The sequence below is a fragment of the Trichosurus vulpecula genome, chromosome 6 (assembly GCF_011100635.1).
Source record: "Trichosurus vulpecula isolate mTriVul1 chromosome 6, mTriVul1.pri, whole genome shotgun sequence".
Lineage (NCBI taxonomy): Eukaryota > Metazoa > Chordata > Mammalia > Diprotodontia > Phalangeridae > Trichosurus > Trichosurus vulpecula.
In genome coordinates this window covers 177,929,596-177,945,701 of record NC_050578.1, presented here as the reverse complement: position 1 = coordinate 177,945,701, position 16,106 = coordinate 177,929,596, and the positions used below count along the sequence as shown (strand labels likewise).

General features: G+C 36.9%; 1 protein-coding gene across 3 annotated transcripts in view; it reads left to right on the top strand.

Moving 5' to 3' along the window:
• The window catches only part of PCDH7 (protocadherin 7), a 493,083-nt gene that overhangs the window by 124,151 nt on the left and 352,826 nt on the right, over positions 1–16,106 (top strand). The gene's annotated exons all lie outside the window — the stretch shown is intronic.

Below are 16,106 nucleotides of genomic sequence, written 5' to 3'. Positions count from 1 at the left end.
TACATCTTCAGCAGGCTGTTGCACTCCTGCTCTGATCCGCCACTTAATTCCTCCCACCAGGTGGGCCTGGAGCTGGAAGTAACAACAGCTGTAGCTGCCCCACCTCCACTGCCCCCAGGGCTGGAAGCCGAACCGTGAACTCCTTCCACTCCCGCAGCTTTTCCCACTAACCTTCTCAGCAGTCTTTGGTGTTTGTGGGTTGAGAAGTCTTGTAACTGCCACAGCTCACTGAATCAGGGTGCTAGGGCCCCCTCCGCCCGGCTTCTGGTCTGGATTGTCCACGCCGCTCAGGCTGGGCTCTGCTCCACTCCGTTCCCAGCTCCCAGCTCTGTGTGTGATAGACCTCACCCAGAGACCATCCAGGCTGTCCTGGGCTGGAGCTCTACTTCCCTCTGCTGTTTTGTGGGTTCAGCCGTTCTATAATTGGTTCAGAGACATTTTTTATAAGTTTTTGGAGGGTCTCCGTACGGAGCTCACATTATTCCCTGCTTACCAGCCGCCATCTTGGCTCCGCCCCATATGTCTAATCTTAGTCCTCAGGCTAGATCCATTCTGCTTTCCCCCAACACCCAGTGTCTTAGCCTGTATCATTTTCATCAGAGATTTCATCTTAGAGATTTCACCCAATTTTGCTTTCAAATCCAGACAGTTTTATGAGGAAAATTATGGGAAAATTTGACCCACCTGAGAGACTTTCTGGAAGAAAAGTTTTCCTTTCCTCTTCCAATCAATAGAATGTGCACTTTAAATTATTTTAAAAACAAAATAATTTTATAATCTTACTAGATTTTGGTACATCATTGGCTGGCTCCATTCCAAATTGGCATTGATTATCTGCAATAATTTCTTCAGTTTATAAGATTATGTGACCTATGAATCAAAACTCTTCTCCATGTAGTAGGGATTGAAGAAGAAGAAGAAAGTAATCAGCTTTAGTTGTGTGTAGAATTCCTGGGTGCTCCATTTGGCTTAATTTTGCATTTGCAAGTAAGTCCTTAAAAGTCTGGGTTATAAATTACTTTTCCACTTTGGTTTGAGGGTCTTTCTGAATGAAATTTAAGACAAGAAATTAAGAAACACACAAATTTAAAGCCATTGATACTTCTAGGTGCCAGAAATTAGTTGGGTGTGAAGAGAGTGTGCTTACAAAAAAAAGAACTTTTTTTCTGCCTCTTAGAATTTGGGTGATGTAAATAAGTCAGTTTTTATGTCTTATTGTTATATTATTGTAACAATATTAAGACAGTTCAATTTTTATGTAATTACATGACCCAATTGTGTTTCTTCTCCCCAAATTAATGTTCTTTTCTGCTTTAAGGAGAAACAAAATGAAATTAACGTAGCTAGAAAATGAATTTACCCCTGTGGAAATGACCTATCAGGAACTCAATATGGATTTACAAAAAGCACATGGACAAAAACTCTCTAAATGCTGAATGATTAACTGAATTTCCAACAATACAGCTTCTATGGTTCCAATGATGTGGAGCCATAGTCTCTCTCTCTATATACAGTGTATACTATATAGCATCTGACCAAAAGTCTTATACAGTGCTGAATGTATTATTACGTGTTTTTATTTACCAGATCACTATTAAGGACTGGGAAAGGGGACTTAAAAATTGTAAATCACTGGCAAAAACAATAATAAAAGTCACAAAGGCAAAACTCAGCAATCAATGCTTCATCTGGGATTTGGCAATGAGTTTGTAGTTGCTTTCCAGTGTCATCACTCCCTCCCCCCTGCCCCCACCACCACATGCCATCTTTAACACCTTTGAATAAATAATTATCACTATAGGCCGCTTGAACTAAAAATGTTATTTTTAAAGAATTGAAAGTTCTAATGTTCCATGTTTGTAAATTTTAGAAGTATTGAGAGCAGGGAGAGAGCTTTAATAACTAAAGGGTTAATGAAAGGTTTCTTGACAGGAGAGAAGATGTGAGCTTAGCCTTAGAAGAGGGCAAAGATCACAAGGGTGAAAATGAGAACGAAGTTCATTAGAGACTTGAGGAATATCCTGTGCAAAGGAGAAGTGACGGAAGGTTGGAGCGCTGAGTTCTGAATGAAATGAAGCAGAGGAGGGGCAAGTTTGCTGAAACCAAGAGTCAGGGAATGCAGTAAATCAGCGTGGTCTGCAGCCAGATTGTGAGGGGCTCTAAAGGCAAAATTGAAGTGATTTCATTTTGCTTCAGTAGCAACAGGAAGACACTGAAGGTTGTTGAGCAGGATGGTCCCTTCCAGCTTGTGTTTTAGAAAGATTTTGGCAGCTATATGGGAGATGGGCCATAGAATCCAGTTAGTAGGCTATTTAGATGGTAAAAGTATGTATGAAGTACTTGAAGTATACAAAATTTCTCTCTCTCATTCTTGATGGCAGAGCCTGTGAGAGAGAGTCTTATACATGTATACAAATAATTATAATGGAAGTTAGAATATGACTGAATATAGGAAGCAGGGCAAAGGGATATGGAATGAGAGATTCAAGGAGAAAGGGGTACCTTGTAGGAACAAAGAAATCTTCATAGAGGAGATAGAGCTTAAATTGGGCTTTGGAGGGAGAGAATTGCCAGTGGTGATGGAAGAAGGCAAAGGGGATGTACACTCTAGGAAAGGGGGAGTGGTATGATTAAATGAACAAAGCATTATGAATAGTCATTAGGTATTGGAATTGTTTCTTTCTAAATTGAGGGAACCATTAATTAACTAGTACGCATAGCATGACCCTGAGGTAAATTAGTATAATTTTTATTTTATGGTATACAAGCTATGCCTAGAGAAACTCACCAGGTTGCCCAGGGTCACACAGTGCCAAGTGCCTGTCTTTAGGATGTAAGGGTTCCCAACTCCCTTGCCTAATTTCAGTCCATTAGGCCCAATGTCATCAAAACATGCCAAAAAAGAGCCCCATCAAAAAGCAAAAGTAATCAAATCAAAGGATCCAGAAGCAGTATTGTATTAAAAGCCATCTGCTATCTTAGTCCACACACTCAACTCTCTTGAAATGTTATTTGTAAAACCTTAAAAGGCTTGACTGGAAAGCTTCATATCTTTTTAAAGATACAGTATATCTATTGCTGACTCATGCACACTGAATTAAGAATTGTAATATAGATTTTGAGTACACATCAGAGAAATGCCAATACTTTTTACATTGCCAAAGTCCTTAGGCTTCTATTGTTGACAGAGTGCTTTATGATTAGCTAAGCAAATGATCAGTGCTCGAGTCATAATAGAATGTTGATGGGGTGGGGGTGGGGGGGCACACACTTCTGATATAAAATAGAAAAAAAATACTAGTAGAAGTATTCCAGTATGTGATTTTTCCGTGTTCATAAGATAAACTAGTTTCATAATTATTACTGTTATTTTAAATGCAAAATAATCCATGCCTCTATCAGAACTACCAGTCAGGTAGAGAGAGAAGTGAGGTACAAAACTGCTATCTGAGCATTCCAACCCTCTTCCCCTGCCTCTCCCTCTCCTTCTGCCCCCTCTCTTCTTCTACCTTCTTTTCCATTCTCTCCATGATCCCTCCTTCCTTCCTCTACCCCTTTCCTCTCTTCCCTCTCCCTATCTTCCCTCCCCTCTCTCTCCTTTCCTCTCATACATTTTCTTTTTGTGTTTTGTACTTTGTTATACCACTTCTTGAATCTATCATTCTCTTCCTCCTTCTTATCCTCTTCCTTCCTTCCTTCCTTCCTTCCTTCCTTCCTTCCTCTCTCTTTCCCTCTCTCCCTGTCTCCCCCTCTCCCACTCTCCCTTTCCCCTCTCCTCTCCTTCTCTGCTTCTCTCTCCCCCCTCTCTCCTCTTTTCTGCTTGAGCTTGGCAAGAACATTTTCGTTTAGTGCCAGTGTTGTAATTTTAAACTTGCTTCCTTAAGTGGATGATCTCATTTCTTCCTTTATGTGGTTTGTATAGGAATTCATTCTCTCTTTCCTCCCACCCTGACCTCACAGCCTAACCTCTCAATTGTTGTGGGACAATTTACAAATAAAACAAATAACCAAAAACTATTAAAAGGGAAAGTAACTCTGTGCCAGGGTGCATGGATGGATGATAATGAGAAGAAACTGGATGTCTCCACAATTTCTAAACCCCTAAGAAGAAGGGGTAAAAATCAAAACAAAACAACAAGACCAACAAAACCCTCACAAGTAGCGTGATCACCTCTTTTCCATAATTGAGAAGCAGAATTTTTTTGAGACATTTTCAGAGGTGGCAAAACAGGAAAATAAACCAAAGTCATCACAAAAGCCTCCTGCTGTAGACCCAGCCATCTGCATGTAGATCACAGAACTCTTCTGTTTTCTTAAGAGTAACAGGATGTGTCAAGCCAATTTCTAGCTGTAAAAGGATTAGCAGTAGTTCTAATCTAACTTCTTTGGCTTTTTTTTGCCAGAACAAGAACTTCTGTATTCTTCTCAGGAAACCATTAAAAGGTGTAACAAACCAACCTTTTAGCAATATATGTATTTTTAACAATACATTTTAAAATGAGAATTTAGGTATCTATCCATCTGTTTATCTGTCTATCTGTCTATATATCTATCTATCTACACATATCTCTATCCCAGGAAATCATGTGATTTCAACAACAGCTGTTTTCATAATGGTTTTATTAGACTAAATCTATCTATGATTTAGCACTGGGAGGGAGGAATAAGTATACCACAAACATTACATACTACCAAAAAAGAAACATAGTGTAAGAGGGAGATAAATGTGCATTTATCGGTTATTGTTTTCACTATACTAGTGGTTCTTAACCTGATATCCATCATATTGTATATGTTGATGCTATATATATACATATATATATATATGTATATATATATATGCATAAGTGCATGTATGCACACACATTAAATATAAATTATATACAACTGTATTTCAGTAGAATTGGTTTCTTACATAATCCTATGTATTTTATTTTCTACTTTTACAAATATTATTTAGAGAAGGGGTCCATAAGCTCCACCACACTGCCAAAAGGGTCCATTACACACATAAAAGAGTAAGGAACAATTACACCAATCCCAGACAAAAATACATATATGTAAGAACATAATGAAAACAGTATAATTTTATTTGTAGCTTCTCAATTTGCTTCCTCGTAACAGTGAAAAAGAGTACCACCATCTTTGGGGCTTCCGGTAGTGCTTCTGACACTTACATATGTACTTGGGAAAGTCACTCAGTCTTTCTAGGTCTCAATTTCCTCATCTGTAAGATGAAAGGGTTGGACTAGATGAGATTCCTTCCGGTTCTACATCTAGAGTCTCTGAATATTCTTTTTACAAGGCATGGATGAGGAACGAAATTGCTCAATTTTCACCATCATTACTAAGTTATGCTTTAAGTTTGATTTTAAATGGCCAGGAAGCCATTTAAAAATCCTTATTTAAAAAGAAATATAAGCAAGTCTCTTTGCTGCATTTGTTCCATGCTGACACGTTCTGCTCATCTTCTTTTCTTTAGTTAAAAATAACATATTGTTTTGCAGTGCAAAATGTGATGTGATAGTTTGAGCTTAATGTACCCAAAGTATTGCTGTCCAGAAAGGTATTCCAAGAAAGGGATTTGATTTCTCTACCACTACATCTTTGTGCTGTCTTCTGTGAAAAGGTCCAGCTCTAAGCATTGCATATAGATAGGAATAGAGAACAGTCTCTACACTTGATTACACTCTCTCCTCAATAAACTCAGTTTTTATGTTTGCATATGGTAACAACTAAAACTTTGCATCGTCTTCCTAGATACATAAGAACATGAAAAATGTCACATGGTGTCAAACTAGGGATCATTTGAACCTAGCATTACATGTTTGGCTGTAACCATTTTTCCATTCTCTAGCGTATCCAGAAACATTCCCAGGTTATCCACAGAGAGCTATGTGGTGTGATTTCAGAGGTGCTAGGAAAGTCTGGCATGTGCATGTGTGTGTGTGTGTGTGTGTGTGTGTACATGCAGGAGAGAGAGAGAGAGAGAGAGAGAGAGAGAGAGAGAGAGAGATCATATACAAGAGTTTCATTTCTTGTCTAAAGGCATTGATCCCTGTTAAAAGCAAATTCCACAGGAAGGGGCAAGACTTTAAGATGTTATCATCTTTGGAATAAAGGCCATAGGTTTTGATGGAGAGAAGCCAGTAGAAAGTACTAGTACCTGGGAGGGGGAGGACAGGCTGATGTGCAGGAGACAGCTTTTACCTATTTCACAAATTTGCCTAGGGCCTCTTCTTATCTCCTACAGAAAAAGTACTCCAAGTTGTGTGCTGGCCAGGAGAGGAAATAGCCTTGTATATTATAGTGGCTTTCCGTTTTGGGAGTATAAACTGTGAGTTTGCCCAGGATAAATACCATTGAATTATCTCCTCCTGCTTTGAAGCTTTTTTCCAGACATAATCTCTCCTCGCCAAGCCCCTCCCCCCGCTATGCATGGTCACAGTCCTTTGGTTTGTGGTCTTAGGTGTTATATTTCCAAAATCTGTGTCTGCTTACCATTCAGCCTCTTCACTTCACAGTCCATCTGATGTCTTTCCCAAAAGACATGGAAGAGAAACATCTATCTGGGTTATTTTTTTTTTTTTTGATTCATAACCTAGAGAATGAGTTTGGTGTACTCTCCAGATATAGTTCTTTAGAGATTTATGTTAGATATTTGGGCTGGGACTGCAATTTATCTTTTCATCAGGATTAGATTGACCTCTTCTTACCAGTGCAAGAATCCATAAAAAAAGTTTACATGGTTACTTTCTCCTAGCAACAGAGCTTATTTCACATGTGCCTAGGCATTTTAAATCCTTTCTAAACCTGAAGAAAGCATCCACAATGATGATTTTCTGGTGAATCTCTGAAGTAAAAGAAGTCACAGTATCCTGGGAGAGAATAAAATGATCTTGACAGCCGAATTCTATTTCCTATTAGAAATGACCTGAACTATTATGGGCTTGTTCTGCTGCACTGTCCAGGGATTTTCTGTACTGGAAAGATGGGAATGTGTGAGCATCAGAAACAACCAGTCAGCATGTACACACATATGCCCTGTTTTGAGGTAGTTACTCCCTTCTGTACTGTTCACATGTTCTGGATTCTCATAGTATTATTTCTGACCATTGTGAGAAATAAAAAAAAGTGTCATAAGGGAGATTAGCTCTTATTAACTTAATAAATATTTACTAAGCACTAACAATCTGCTGTGAAAAGCCCAGAATTTGACAAGAATTCCCTGCTAAATGGCCTTACATTCTTATTAAATAATTTGGCATCTCTCTATAAAATTGCAATTTCGGGACCAATCAAGAGAGATACTCAGGATATTGTTTTTGGAATTTCTTATTATTGCCTTACCTGTCATCATTAGTAGATATGCACCTACTTTTCAATCCACTTTACTTGAATAAGTTAGTCAGTGGGCTTGTTACAATTGTTGGAAGATTTTTGTAGCTTACACAATTTAGAGTTGGCTTGGACCATAGAGGAGATGAAGACCAACCCCGTCTTTTGACAAATGAGGAAATGGAGAGTCCTTTGCATTTGTATATCTAATGTAACTCATTTGTTATGGAATATTTGTTTTTATTGGAGAAGCAAATGGCAAACCACTCCAGCATCTTTGCCAAGAAAACCCCAAAAGGGGTCACAAGGGGTTAGATACAACCAAAACAACTAAACAACAACAACAACAAATTTGTTTTTATAATATTTTTTCATTCATTGAGGCTTTGTTAGCTGGAAAAGGAGAGTTTATATCTCAGAAAAAAAAATGCCACTGAATATGAACTATGTGTAGTGTGTGTTTTAAACTTGTTCCCTGAAGGGACTATTGCAAGGGGGGAGGGTCTAATTCTTGTAGTTAGGATTTAAACGAGGTGGGACTGACTACCTAGGCTTTTAGTTCTGCAGTATTTCCTGGTTCCTGGAATGTATGTATGTATGCGTGTGTGTGTGTGTGTGTGTGTGTGTGTGTGTAGAAACAAAATTGGAAAAATTTATACTGGGCTGATCTGTTGTAGAGAAATCTTATTTGTTTAGTTCTTTCTCCATTTCCCCTATCACCAAATGTTTGGTTCACTGGGGGGTTAGGAAGGACTGGGGAATCTTAGAATTGAATTTTTGTAATTTTCTTTTTTCCCTCCAAACAAAACCTCCAGTTCATGATGGCTGTTACTTTACCATGAACATGCAGCTAAAGAGTTTAAATACTTAATTGATTTCCATGTAGCAGTAGTAGTGAGTATATGGCTCCCTAATTGTTCTATTAGTTTATCTAAAATAAAATGTGATCTATTTAATTCGAAGGTTTTATTACTTAGTGGCCTCAAAAGGTGAAAACCATTAACTAACTTTTTTTTTTTTAAATAGGAGCTAAAAATGTTTTCAGATCCTTTGTTCGATAGAATTATTGTCTTCCACCACCTCAATGCTTGTTAGTACAAGGTATTTATTTTGACAAGGAACAGTAACTTGGAAATTATGTAGGAAACCTGTTTTGGAAGCTTTTCTTTCAGTATAATTTGTGGTGTGGGAGTTATTGTTCTTTCTCTAAAATCAATCCACCCTCGTGACACATCTAATTAATGTGCAAGTTTATTATGGGACAAGGCTGTAGTGTGCTAAGAACTTAAAACAAATGGGTGAAAGTCGCAGTGGCAAGTGCTGACTAACTCTAATCATACATGAATCCTATGAAACAGAGTTAATTGACTTAATACTGAGTAGGTGAAATGCTCCATTTGAAATTTTCCATTCTTTTCATTTAATTTTTGCAAGAGCTGTTGCCAATTAAATGATATCATAAGTGGAGGATTTGAAATTGTGAAGGCCAATTAGTATGAACACCACTTTCTAATTGCAATTACACAGTCTGGATCTGCAGAAAACAAACGTGTGCAACCATATTGTTTTCTTTGCCCCAAATGTGGACTTTTCTTCCCTCTCTGAATTGCTGAGTTAGAGGCAGAATGCTGAAAATAAGGATATTAAAAGATGAAGTAGGGAGCTATAAGTCATCAGTTTTATTTGTTATCTACAATTCCATTGATGGTTTCAGTAGTTTTACTCATACTTGTTATGGCATGGAATTCAGAGGCATGAGTGAGAAGACAGGATGAGGAATTCTTTTTAGCTTTCTGGATTTGAAACTGGGGGAACCAGGTTCTCCTGCAAACTTCCCCTTGTGGCACAGAGCAGAAGGGTTCAGAATAAACACTTGGCTGAAATGTCTTTAAAGGGCTTATCCAGCTGTCCCATGGAGGAACTGTTACACCCACAGGGACTCATTTATTTCTTGCCAAAATGTTTTTCATCACATAAGAATAAGGCACAATACAAGTTTGAATAGTATGGAGTGAATATAAATGTTTCTTTAACCTAACAGATACACTTGTAATTTTCCAGTAAATATGATTGAAGTAAAATGGAGAAAGGAATGTTTCTTAAGGAAGGAGGGAAACTAGTACATGCCATTTGCTCAAAATAGTATTTCAAATTTTGTCTTATGATGAATTTTAAATAATGCAAAGCAGTTTCATAAATAAATTGCAAGATAACTAATTGTATTTTAAAGAGTTACCTTTATTATACTGAAAATTACCCTTAACCTGTTGTATCCTCTTGTCTTTCATTTTCCCTCCCTGTCTTATTTAGTGTTGTTCCTTTCAAAGAACTCACTGCTACATCTCTGGCCCTTGTGTAGCTTGGGGCTGTAGGATTTGGTCAATCAAGGTAAAACAGCTTTTTAGGAGGAAAACAACAACCACACAACCTTGAGTCCTTCTTGTTTTTGCATACATACAACACACATACACACAGACATATCTATATCTATCTATAATGAATTAAATTGGCATAACCTGTTTTTTAATGAGCAATAATGACTTCACCACTATAAAATATGCAAATTATCTATTGGGTAACAATTGATTTTGATCCTAGGCTTGCTAAATACTTATACATACTTGCACCTTCATAATAACACTTTCCTTGTCTACTTCACACACACACACACACACACACAAGCATAGCTTATATTTTATTGATTAAAGCAACAAAAGCCTGAAATTTTTGCAATGCTAGGTTAAAGTCAGACACAATTCAAAAGTCACTTTGGTTTTCTACATCGTAGAGTGTGGATACAGAATGACGTCATAATAAAATGTAATATGAAAGTGAAAGTGCTAAGATCATTAAGCAAATTTCCTTGCAAGCATGTTGTTAATATGCATTTGTTATAGGTCTGTCTGTCACACAGTAGCACAAGTTTGTACACCTTAAAGCATTATATAAATGTGAATTCTTCTTCTCCTTCTCCTCCTCCTCTTCCCTCTTTCCGTCTTCCACCTTCTGCCTTCCTCCTTTCTCCTCTTCTTCCTCCTCCTCCTTCATCTCCATTGTCTCCATTTTCTTCATCTTCTGTCAATGTTTTAGAGGGCTTGGTGAAATCTTTAGTGCATTCTCTCTTCTTTTCTTTGTTATTTAATTTCCCCAGATGCACTGAGGGCTATGGGCCTAAATGAATGTCTTTACTCTTGATTATATTAGTCTGGCATAAGCACAGCTACTAACTGTCAGCACAATTGAAAATAAGTACCATGGTTTAGAAATCCTTCTCATAACAATGCTGAGATGTATGTGAAGCTCAGTCTGTATTCCAACAGTGGCATCTACACAGTCTAGTTATGAATCTCTTAACATTTCCATTTACAACTTTCTTCTCCTAACATGTTCTTTATTGATTTTAAGATGTTTCATGGCGACAACCTATCAGTGTTTATAACCTATGACCAAAATATGCAATTAAAATTATAGTATCCTTGAGGATAAACTGACCATTACTACAGTACTTCAAAAATAATACCTCTCCTTTTTTAAGCATTTATGGCTTGAGGGTAGGTGGGGAGATGGGGAGACTACTGAAGATAAAATCTTTAGAGAAAAACCCTTTTAGATACCTTATGGATCTAAACAAGCTGACTTCTCTGTCTTTAGAGTTCCAGTTGAAACCAGGGTGCTTTCACTTATGTCATGACCCAGTGATCTCCTCTGGATGTTTCACATTCTATTCTGTATTTTCATTAACTGTATACCTATTTTATCCTTCCCTATTGAATTTTAAGCTCCTTAAGAACAGATACCATGTGGCCTTTATATTCATATCCCTAGTGCACTTGGCATACTGTCTTGTACAATATAGGTACTTATGAAATGCTGGTTGATTTGTTGAATCTTAAGAAGTCATCATTTTGAATTAACAATAGATAACTTGTAACAGTTGAAGATCTTACAATTTTGTCATTTATATATTGCTGTAACAAAATAGGCTGCCAGAAAAAAAAACAAACAAACAAAAAAAACCTTCCTATACATGGCTCCATGGCCTTTTCTATTTGCTACTTTCTTGGGTCACTCTTATTCATTCATTCATTCATTCACTTATTTATTTATTCATTCACTTACCTATCTATCTATTTATTTATTTGTGATTTTCCTCCTATCCAGACTGAAGTTGTCATTCAGTGATTGGGTCATTGGCTTGCACTGTGAGCAGAGAATAGAGAGTCATTTAAAAATATACAAGCTATCTTGCTATAGTACAAGGGAAGTAATGCTGATATTAATCAGTCAGTCAGGGTACTAGCACATGTGTTCTTTTTGTTTTCAGTCAGTTTAACTCTACGACAATATGCATTATTCAACTTGCAGTTTTATTTCTTGGCTGTCCTATTCCCTAACTCCACCACTAGTCCTAACCTTCCATGTCATTCTAGTTCAACTATCCCTCATGATCCCTCTTTCATCTGAACACCATATATCTATCAGACTTAAAGATCTCTTGCAGCCACAGGAATGGCTTCGCCTCAATAGCAAGCATCTCTGTAGATGTTAATAAGTCTTGTCTCCTGAATTCATCTTTTCTCTATTCTGAGCATGGAAAACCCTACTGAGTATTTTTGAATTCTCCCTTGCCCTCTGGATGCATCATTATTCATCTTGTTCCCCAAGAATATCCAAAGTCAGTATTGAACACAGCATAACTATCCATGCCTACCAGAGTCTGAAGCTATCTATGATGGTCCTGAGGCAGGATTCAGACTCTTCCTGGCTCCAAGTTCAGCTCTCTATCTACCCTACCACCTAGCTGCCTAATCTACTTCACTGGATCTGTGGTTTCATCGATGGGGTTATCTCTTTACCAGCTTAGTTGAGGGGCAAGGCAGAATGTTTATATATCAGTGGACAAATGCTCTGATCAGAAAAGCACTTTGCTATAGTATTCTCCAGTAAAAACAAAAGAGAGACACCCCCCCCACCAATACAATACCAGCAATGTCAACAACAGGGCTCCTACTTCCATGACTATGTTGAAATGATGTTAAATAGCAGTGATTTATAAAAACAATATGCATAGCCAAAGAAGAAAATGATAGTAACAATTGATCCCTAATCAGTAATATAAGTTTAGTTATACTTAAAAGAAGTAGTCTGTAGATTGACAAGTTTAAAACACATGCTGTAAGTTGGAGATGAAATTTGTGTAAACCGCTATTTAAGGCTCAGTGCTATATTATGTATTGCTCATGTCCACAAAACTCCTAAAAATAGCACTTTTTTTCCTATCCAAATAGAAGTGGTGATGTAATCATTTTTATTATTGGCTGGTGTACTGAGTATCTTTAGGGCCATTTAAATGTCTTAAAAAATTCAAGAGGTTTGTATAAAATAGAAAGCAGCATTCCAGGGAAACCCACAGAGCGGTGGAGTTTCGTTGAGAGAAAATCTCCTTCTTTTAGCATAAAAAGAGAAAACTTTATGTTAAAAATTGTGAGAATATGAAAGATGAAATCATAGTGAAAAGGCAGGGGAATAAAACAGGTGAAAAAGTAATTTTTCCAGATGTAGGACAAGTGTCCAAGGCATCAGGTGCACTTGAGCTTTGGTAGAGGAGAATATATGCTGTATTTTATCAACTATAATGCTAATACTTTCTCAGACTTCTTAAATTACTTGTGTATTGCCAGAGTAAGAAACACTTGGTCACCAAATAAAACATTTCCTAATAAAAAAGATTTCTCTGAGTAACCTTTCTCATGATGGTAGTCTTTTATGAAATCGTGTAAGATCTGTGATTTCTTTGACACCAACTTCCAGAATATGGAGAAACACATAGGTACTTTGAGAAGCAAGGCTGCATCACAGTCATGATTTTAACTCTCCATTTTTAATTTCAGCTAAGTATGGTGGTCTAAATTTCTCTTCCATCTTTGAAATAAAATATAGTTTGGCTAAAAGTCAAAACTGAACAATCTTATTAAAATGTCTAATGCTGGGGTATATAGATAAATTTTCTTCCTCCGCGAATCCCCCCAATAGATCTACTATTGAGTGCTACACAAATCATTTGGAGAAGCACTGGTTAAACACCTACTATGTGCAAAGACATATGTTAGATATAAAGAAAATGCAGTTTCTGCCCTACTGTAGCTGAAGTCTAGCAGGAAATGATGCATACATAGATGGCATTTTTTATTCCTCATAGTCTGGAATCAGTATGAGTAACTTTCAAGGCAGCAGCTCACTTACTGATGGAGCTGGGATAATTGGTCTACAATTTATGGTTTTAGAGAGTTTACTGAAACACTAAGAATAAGTGATTTGTCCATGGTCACATATATAACTCTAATACACAATAATAACTGATAATTGCATTAGAGAGGTGCAAAACAGAATCTCCAGGGTACTGAGACCTGCATTTTCCCACCTTAACAGAAGGTGTTTCAGAAAACGACAGCTAGAAAAGTTTAGTTATTTATAATTGAAAAAAAGCAGGTCCCCACGAGATATATTTAGCTAAGTTTATTTCCTTCCTAATACTGTGTTTTCAACCCAGTAGGTACCACCAAAATATTTCTGTACTGAATGATGGTAGTGGTAAATAGAAATGGGGCCCCTCTAAATTGATATAAAGATCACTGCAGGCCCCATATTGACTAAGAAAATACATATCAATATTTTCCATGTTCTATTATTTCTTTATTAATTCTGTTAAATATTTCCTAATTACATTTTAATCTAGTTTGTGCCTAGAGTGTTTCAGGCAGTCTGATGGGCATCTCTGGGCTCTAAAGAATGTGGGTAGAACACTAATGACCTCATAGGTAAGGTACTATGTTACAAGGCAGCATTTAAAAGCCTTCATAGGATCATGACTTTGCTCCTGAAAGGAGTCTTAGAAGACACTTAGTCCATTTTGCAAATGTGGAAAATGAGGCCCCAAAATACTAAGTAACTTGCCCATGGTTGCAAAGCTGGTTAGTACCTGAGGCAGTATTTGAACTCCTAACTTTAAGCCCTCTATCTGCTGAGTTTATGCTTGGAAATAGGAGAAGGGGGATAGAGATCTCTGGCCACCTTTTATATACTCTTTTGATGTCCTTTGCGAGGGAGTGGTAGAAAAGAATTTTCCTAGGTTTTGGACTCAAACATTTCAGCTTTCTGAAATAGGTGAAACAATTAGGTGAAAATGTGCCTTTCCTTGTTTTTCACTGACAAATTATTATTAAGATCTCAATTTTTTTCTCAAGAAGACATATAGTTAGGGATATGATGAGTTTGAGGTACTGGTGGGATATTTAATGGAAATTTCTAGTAGGTGTTTGAGGAATTGAGTTAACATTTAACACATGTACCTCATTGGTCTGAAGGAAAGTTATTCCCAAATATAACCGTATTTCTAAAATGAAATCTATTTTGTTACTAAAATACTATAGAAATGTAATGCAAATATATGTATTCATGGGTTTATATAATATATAATATATATTATCTGTAATATATGTAAATATACACATGTGTATATTTATATAAATGTACATGTCATATGAAATACATGAATAGATTTTATAATATATTTATTTATATTATTTATAATTTAAAATTGACATTACTTGTAAGAATAATAATATCTCATTTTGTATTCACAACAACCCTGAGGGTCAGGTGCTATTATATTATCCCCTTTTTACAGATGAGGAAACTAAGACTGGAGTTAAGTGACTTGCCCAGGGTCATACAGCTAGTAAGGGTTTGAGGCCAAATTTTAAACTCAAGTCTTCCTTGATTCTACGAGGTCCTGTGTTCTATCCACAACATCAGCTAGCTGCCTCGTACTAATCATAGGTTACCCAGGTTTTTGACAAATCATAGCTTGAGGGAAAGTACAGTACATATTTGGACTAACATGGTAGATTTGGACAATCTATTCAGTTATGGCACTGAGTTGACTTAAAGTTGTGTCATCTCTCATCAACAATCTAAGTAATATGAGGTTAAGTGTGATTCCTTCCCTGATATCATAAGAGTTATTATTTCTATAATTGAATGCTGAACATTCCTTTACATATTTTATCTTATTTGAGCCTCACAGCCATCTTGCAGAATGGTTATTCCAGGTAATGTCACCAATCAGAAGATGGGGAATCTAAGATGTGGAGAGGCTGGGCAACTTCCCATAGCACATAGCCTCTGGCATTGATGGCCTTAGAGATTTCTTTCAAATCCGAGGATCTCAAGACTCTTTTTTTAAATTACCACCTTGATTCAAGTCTTCTGAAATTGGAGGAAAGTGGGTTTGCTGTATCTGTCTAATAATTATGAATCCATCAATGCCTTTCCTCTAGCATGGGTATGTGGGGACATTTCCCATTTTCTCTCCCTTTCAGATGCAAACTAGACCAACTTTTTAAAGGATCATTTGGCCTGTGCATAATGTTGAAAGCACAAAAGAAAAATGGAGGTTGAGGTTTAGGGAATGGAGGTGATAACAGAGGTGATACTGCCATTTACAGCGTCTGAGATTTGCTTCTAGCTAGAGTTTTGACACACTAATTTTATAGCAGCATAATCAAACTCTGCTACAGGCAGTTGTGTTCGGCTGCTGATTGCAGGTAGCTCATTCTCTGGAGGCTAAGGGAATGGGTAGAGAATGTATCTTCTTCTTAACAGGCTGCATTGCTCCTCTGTGCTTAATGGGGTAATAGGAACTTTACCATGTTTTATTTTAAAGATAAAGAGTTACTTGAAAAGGGAAGGTTTTAAAATTGATATAT